At 37.6% G+C, this 8013-nt stretch overlaps 1 long non-coding RNA gene across 1 annotated transcript; it reads left to right on the plus strand.

Annotated features, from left to right (window-relative positions):
• The first annotated feature begins 4294 nt into the window (after positions 1-4294).
• Positions 4295-6742, plus strand: LOC129882597 (uncharacterized). Its single transcript, XR_008765806.1, has 2 exons — positions 4295-5102; positions 6189-6742. It is a non-coding gene; the product is annotated as an uncharacterized LOC129882597 (long non-coding RNA).
• Positions 6743-8013: the final 1271 nt, after the last annotated feature.

The raw sequence follows: 8013 nt of genomic DNA on the forward strand, positions 1-8013 counted from the left end.
TCAGTCTCCGAGGCCCTAATGATTCACAGTGTACGCTGCATCTGTCTAATGAACTCCTGTGGGTCCTCTACAGGTCTTGATCCATGAAATTCTGTGGGATTGCAGGCTAGGAAGTCACGAACCCTCAAGCTATCTTGTCTATTTGCATCATCTGGGCTATGCCTCCGAGCCTGTCCTGCCATCAGTCCAGTCAGCAACTGTACTGCATCTCTCATAGCTCTGTCTTCCGCCCTATGCTGTGGGATTAGAGGCTCCTGTACTGGAGGTTCGGGATCTGCAGCTGCTGCTGCCCTAAACTCCTCTCGGGGTGGCGACGTAGTAGAACTTGCCGACTGAAGTACAATCCTCGGCATAGATTGGGCATGGGCCCTAGTAATTCTTAGGGTCTGACTAGTTTCCCTAGCTGCTGACTTGCCCTTCTGGGCAGTGGTTGCTTTCCGTGGAGGCATCGCTACAAACATAAAGGTATATTAGTGAAGGATCATCCTAAAACATAACTCTATCGCACGATCTATGATAAGAAAGAAAGTAACATCCTAAATGTCCTGTAGCCTCCTGTTTATAGATGTGGTGCACAACACACCGATAAAAAAGCCTCTACTAGACACGGTCTGTGGACACTCTAAGGAAGAACTGCTCTGATACCACTTTTGTCACGACCCAACCCCGTAGGCCGTGACGGGTGCCCGAACCGGACACACATGCGTACCCCTGCCACCTATACATAACCTGTCTCCTGTTTATACCCAAAATGCATCAATATGTACGAAAACATACAAGCCGACAAGGCTATAGTACTATATATAGGGTCCTTCCATAACACACATATACGCAAGCCGACAAGGCTGCCACACTATAGGGAACGCCCTAAATCACAGGTCATATCAGTACAGCTGTACATACATATATATATAACTCAGATCCCACTCATATAAAACTTATATACAACCTATATACGGCTCATACACCACTCATATATAGGCACAACCCACATACGTATCCACAGACCTCTAAGAGTAAGAAAACAGTAACATAAGGCGGGACAGGGCCCCACCGTACCCATAACCAAACGAATATATACACCACGTTTAGTACCAAAATCAGGCTCCAGCACAATGAAGCACTTCTGGACTGCTGAGTGAGACTCCTATGCTGGCGGATCCCCAAACTGTGTACCTGTACCTGCGGGCATGAACGCAGCCCCCTAGAGAAGGGGGGTCAGTACGACATATGTACTGAGTATGTAAAACATAATATAGCACAACTGAACACATATCTGAAACAGCGAAGCAGGGGATAACATATCATATGAAAACTTATACCTGTACCCTGTGAAGTATCAAAGTATGCATGTTCAAATTATATCGTATAGCCGGCCCTATCAGGGGTCCTGTGGATACCTCTGTAATATCATCACAGCCCAATGCCATCACCACCTTATTACCACACATCATCATATATATATACACGTATCCCGGCCCTCTAGTGAGGGACTCGAGGAATAATGCAGTGAGTTGCGCACGAGAACATATCCTAGCCTGGGACTTAGGGAAAGATGGGTCACAGTATACACGAGTAGATTAATGAGCAACTATATGTAATTTAAATCATTATCGAAGACTCAACCGTAGAAGAAAATTAAGCTATTGTCTGAGAATCAGAATTGTAATGTAATCACCTTAAATGCCCTTTAAATGCCATTAGGGGCTATACTAGTAAGTATTTCGGGGTCCTTAGACACGTACTAAGATAATGCTAACTGCTTAAGGACTCCAGAATACATGTTTTTATATAGTACTTACAACTAGGAGCCCGTATATTCATTAAGTCCTTAGTATAGGTAAGGCTCAAGGAAAGTAGCTTAACTATTATAAAAGCTCATTATCCAGAAGTGAATAAAAGACACTTAGAAATGGAATTACTTCAGAGATCACATCATTGTTTACTTACCTCTACGACATGCCAAAAGAAGAGAAAGAATAGGCTTTACCTACCTCTTATGGATTTCCCGTAATCGTGTCCACGTCGTTGTCCTCGAAACCTATTTAACATGGAAGTAAGGCAAGTATTAACAACCTTAGACTTTTCAGCAACTTAGACTACCTACGAGTATTCATCGAGCTCGTCCCCTCGCTCGCACCCTCGACTAGTTCCTTAACCAGTTAAGAAGTTAACGAAAATCGGACAGCACCTCCCCTATAACGTGCCCTATCCGAATACACAACCATGTCCTTAGAACCTGCATCTAACCAACAATACAACCAGCAGCCCAAAAATATACATATTACGACAACATTACACAATATAAACCCTTAACAATTCACTCAAAACTAAGATACCAAAACTAGAGTTTTTAATCTTTCTTTCGCGAATTCTTTAATTGCAAAGCGGAGGGTCGTGTGGCTGAAACCATAAGCCACCCATGCCCTTAGCAACACACATTCCAGCACCCTAACAGCTCATCACACGACCAGCATTCACATACCACAAGTACGAGGCATTATTCGATTACAACTAACTGTAGCGATTCCAATTTTGCTTATTTCGAACGTCGAACTTTTGAAGCCTTTTCCCCAACTTCCAGCAGCTCCTAAGGTGTATAATACACTCTAATTTAATATCATAAACTTCAAATTAGATGGGAAGAACTTACCTTTCCCGAAATTGGCTAAAACTAGCCAAAATTGTGCCTCGGAACTTCTTCAACGTGCTGAAATTGAGCGGGCTGCTTGTGGTACTTCCTCGCTGCCCCAATTTGAATTTTTAGGTTATAAAACACTAATATACAACTTAGGGACACGTCAAATAATTAATTCACGGAACGAAACCCGGAAGCTTACCCAACAAGGGTCAAATCCGTAGCCCTCTCCCTTGCCCCTTTTCACGTTTTTTTTCTTTTTTCCTTCCAAATTTCAGTTGCAACGCTGGAGTTTTAGTTCCATCAACATCTTAAAACACATATATATGTATGCACGTACTTAATATACACCGTATATAATTAATTCACGGAAGAAAGTTGAGAAACTCACCTTTAATCTTCAAGAACCAAAGCTGCCTCTCTTTTCTCTCTTCTCACGTTTGTTTTCTAAGTGCAGCTGCTGTTTTGGATAACTTAACAGCTGAAGTAATACATATTCATATATATATGAGGTGACACGTGTCAGTCCCTAAGGGTGACACGTGTCAGGCCATCATTGGGTGACACATGTCAGGCCATCATTGGACCACCTCAACCATGCGGCCAATGGGGTGCTGCCACGTGGCAGCGGGGTCCACCTCCCCCAAGCAGGTGGGTCACCTACTTGACCCCAAGTAGGTGGGTCACCTGCTTGCTTAGGGCTGCCACGTGTCACCCTCATATTGGCTGCCCCCCCCAAAAAAATTCTCTCTTCCTCGTGGGTTCGTAATCTCGCCTTAGTTTAAGAGCCTATGTCATTCATGCTATGGAAGCTTGGTGTGTACTCAAATAGCTTTAGGTAAGTAAAACTTCTAAGTTAGAGGCGTACGTAAGCAAATCAAGTCATACGACTCATCGCTTGGCCTCCAACTTCTCTTGACCTTATCTCCAATCTTCCCTACTATGGGGTGTCACATTCTCCCTTCTTAGAATTGTTTAATAGTGTCGTAACTTAGGCGGCTCACATGATAGCTTCTAAGTAGCTTTAGGAACCTTTCGGGTTCAAGAATGTGGGGTGTAACAATATTGTAAAGAATCACTTCTCTATTTAAATTACAGTTTCTACTAATGAGTTTTATCATAGTCTTTGTCAAGAACATCCAAGAGGATGCATTATCAATCAAACCTCAGATCCGGACAACAACAAAAAGGATGCAACACAACGTGAAATTTTTTCTTAGCAGAAAACTAGACATAGTCCGAAGAGGAATATCAAAGTCTTTGAACGCGAGCTGAGGAGCGACTTCCACCACAATCAAACTACGCCCCTATCATAAGGCATGTGGGTATTCTTGAGGTTTACCGATTTTAATTCGGCATACGAAAAGTTTCAACTATAATTAAGTTATTTAGTTTATTTTGTTATAATTAAAACAACTGTTAATTAATTAGTGTTAATCCATCTTATTTTATTTTTAACTAAATTCACTAATTAATTTTAAATTTGATTAAACTTTTAACTCATTTTAACTATAATTGAAATCATGTGGCCTTTTCCTAATTGCAATTCTAGCCATATTTTACTTCCTTTCCTCCCAATTTCATACCCACCGAACCCAAATCCTAAAACCCACTTCATTTTCCTGCTCCTACAGATACCCACCGACCCAACTCCCTTATCAAATATACTCCCTCAACCCTCCAATAATGCAACATATACAACAAAAGCCAATTCCCAAACCCACAATACAATAGCAAAACAACCGACACCATACACATACCAACGTTCAATTCCCATACAATCCAGCAACAAACCCAACATACACACAACCTATACTCTTAGCCCATACCCACAAAAAACCTTAGTAACATCGCACTACAGAACATATACCCACCGCGTACACCTATACGTATACCAGTATAACATATGTGTCATCTTCCTCACCCAAAAGGTAGTACATCTAGCTATTCCAATCTAAAATTCATTCTTGGATCATGAGATTGAGCCACATCTAACTTCGATTTGATCCTTGCCATCCACCTCACTTGAAAATCATCCAAATCCGCTGAGAATTTAAATTTTGGGAGGATGATATGGCATATTATGTTTTCATTTTTGGAGTTTTGAATTTCAAATTTTATCCTCATCCAAAAACCCCATCCAATTTCCCCTCATTTTGAAAGACCTAAATTTTCTTCCTTCTATAAACGACCTACTTTCTAGTCATTATAGAGGTTATGAAATGGAGGTCGAATTCTAGGTTACGAAATTATAGATTGATTTTTGAGATCTATGAATTTTACCCTAAAATACAGAAACATCTCAAACCATAAAAGAATTTTGGTCAAGAATGAGGGGTTCCTATTTGAAAGGCTTAAAGGTTGAAGTTTCAGTTGGTTTTATCGAGATTTCTCCAGAAAGATTCTAATTGTTCTGTGGAAATCATTTCCTGAACGTCGTCTCAATTTCGCTGCTTCAAAGAAGGTAAAATCTTTTTCTAGTCTTTATTCATTTCAGTAAATAGTTTGATTACTTTGGTTTTAGGCTTTTTTTTTAGGTTTCTGTCGAATTGTGGTTCCCTTATAATATGTATTCTATCTAAGATAAATTTTCTTATCTTGTTCCCACTGTTATGGGAAATATGGCTTAATTTATGTATGTAATTTGTGGGATTGAGTCTCAAATTGCTACTGTCTTGCATTCTTTATTGAAATTTGTGAATTTAGATTCTTATGTTTAACATCTTGTTGTTCCTATTGTGAATGCTTTTAACAGTAACATCAATATACATTAACATCGACTTTATATTTTCTCAATATAGAAGTAAGTTTTCTTCTCTTTCTCCTGTCTGAAAAATCTGAGGAAAATGTGAATACGTTGAATGCTTTAGTTTTGGCATCTTGCAACGACACTTATCTTGGATAAAAATGCTTTATTATAGCATCTCTGCTTGGTTTTAGTTTTTTATGGATACGAATTTTATCATTTGCTATCCTAATATCTCCTTTGTTGTCTAAAACTATAAAAATCCATAGTCTGCACTGTCCTGTTTGGATAGTGATCTCTTTGTTTTCATTATAAATGATCTAAGTTGAGCAAGTTTTCTACCGTAAATTTTAATTTATTTTTCCTTGTAATATGTTACTCCTTATATTTTTCTTTGTTTGAAGCGATTTTTTCCCAAACTGTGTCTGACAATTGCTTGTGTTATGTCGAGTAGATTGACTTAAATTTCCTTTAAAATATTTATCATGGTTTTCTTTTTTCCCTCCATTAGCGTGCTAAGTAAATTCATGTTGATTTTGGTTCAATTATATCAGTGAAGTTGAATTCTTCTCCTTTATATATATTTAGTAGTGCACTAACAATAGAGGAATGTTAATATTCTATTTGTTAACTGGTTGTAGCTACTGTAATGATGACATTGTTTGCCTGTTTTCCTCTAACCATGATCTTTTATAGTTTTTTGATTGCAGTAGTATGCTTTGATAGTTTTTTTTTACTTAATTAGATTTATGTATTTTAGAAGCTAATTTCATTTTCTTGTTTGCTGGGATTATAATCTGCTAGTTGATTCCGATGCACTCTTTCATCTCATTACATTTTAGGATGGGCCACGGAGGACCAATTGTTACATTCCTCGAGTCAGCCTCGTCAAATTGGATCATCTAGAGAAAGGAAAGATACGGTGAAGAGGAAGCTACAAAGTTTTGAAAGAAAAGGAACTGATATACAGCTAATATACGTTTTTATGCAGCTTGGTATATAGTCACTGTATACACACTGATACCGGGATGAAACTAGGACAAAATCCCGAACTTGCAGTAGCAGTAGTCAAAGACGATTAAAGTAACAGTTTTCAGAGGTAAATTTGGAATAAGCAGGCCCAATCGATGCATCTTTTCGTTAGAATTTAGGACAGGATTTTGGGACTGCTGAAGCCCTACCCCACAGCTTTGAATTTGAGCAAAGCTCAAATTTTTGTTTTCTTTATTATGATGACTAGGGGTGTACATGAACCGGGTTGGTTCAGATTTTTTACAAATCAAATCAAATTATTTGTATCGGGTTATTAAATCTATAAATCAAATCAAACCAATAAAAGTCGGGTTTTTTTATATCAATTTTTCTCAGTTTTTTCGGGTTTCTCAGGTTTTTTGGGTTTTTTCGGATTTCTCGGGTTTTTCATAATATCTAATAAAAAGCACAGAGCAGTGCTTCTTAAAAAGAGTTCTAGTACAAAATATCAACATATAAGATGGATGTAGAACACTGTTTGAAGTTTTAACTTTATAATATAGATTCTCCGCTCGAAATAAGGGAAAGGTCAATTCAGCAACTCCCGAACCTAATTCCTAAGGTCACATACCTGTCGCATAAAAAGAAAACAAAGATGGATTGAAGGTCAGATAGATTTGAGTTCAAGTGGCACAAACTTACTTAAACAACCTAAAGGCTTGGCCCGGTCTGAAAGTAGACCTTGTAGAAATTCTCACATGTCCCTTTCGTTATTACAACCTTCCCTTCCAAAGAGGTTGGGATTAGACTTTCAATTGGATGTGTCCCGGTCAAATCGTTTTAACTTTATAATATAACTTTATAAGATGAGCTTTTTTTGTATATTATTTAAATGAGCTTCTCTAGTTCAAATCTAAATGTAAGAAAGAAAATAAAAATTATGAAATTTTTTTTAAAAATATTTATAAATTACATTTTAATAAATATTTTTATGTATAACATAATTTAAAAGTAGTATATCTATAATCGGGTCGGTTTGGGTTCGATTTGACTTTTTTTAATTAAAACCAAACCAACCCTATAATGATCGGGTTTTTTTTCAAACACCAAATCAAGTCAAATCAAGCCACTAGTCGGATTTTTTTTTTGGTTTGGTTTGTCGATTTGGTGCGGTTTATCGGTTTGCCTTGTACAGCCCTAATGATGACCTTAATTTTGTATTATTCTAACTTTGAATGCTTAGATTTAATTTAACTAAATCCCCAAAGGTTAAACCATTTTATGTTAATTGTTCTTTTAAAAGTAAATCAGTTTAATAGTCTTTCTTTAATTAGTCATTTTTATGGAGATAACTTTTCTTATAATTTTTTACAAGTGTTTTAAGTTAGTACTTCTTTTAAATTGTTTTAAATGTCTCTATTATTTTCAAATAATTTTTTTTTTCAAAAGTTAGTCAAATAAAAGTATTTTTTTCTAATCGTCAAACAACCACATGTTAGTAGATATTTCAAGTGCAAAAAATCTTCTAGAAATGAAAATGAGAACCTCGTACCCACCCTCTGCCATGTGACCAGGAGGTCACGGGTTCAAGCCTTGAAAACAGCCTCTGGCAGAAATGCAAGGTAAGGCTGCGTACAATAGACCCTTGTGGTCAGGC

This window comes from Solanum dulcamara, chromosome 3 (assembly GCF_947179165.1).
Source record: "Solanum dulcamara chromosome 3, daSolDulc1.2, whole genome shotgun sequence".
NCBI classification, from domain to species: domain Eukaryota; kingdom Viridiplantae; phylum Streptophyta; class Magnoliopsida; order Solanales; family Solanaceae; genus Solanum; species Solanum dulcamara.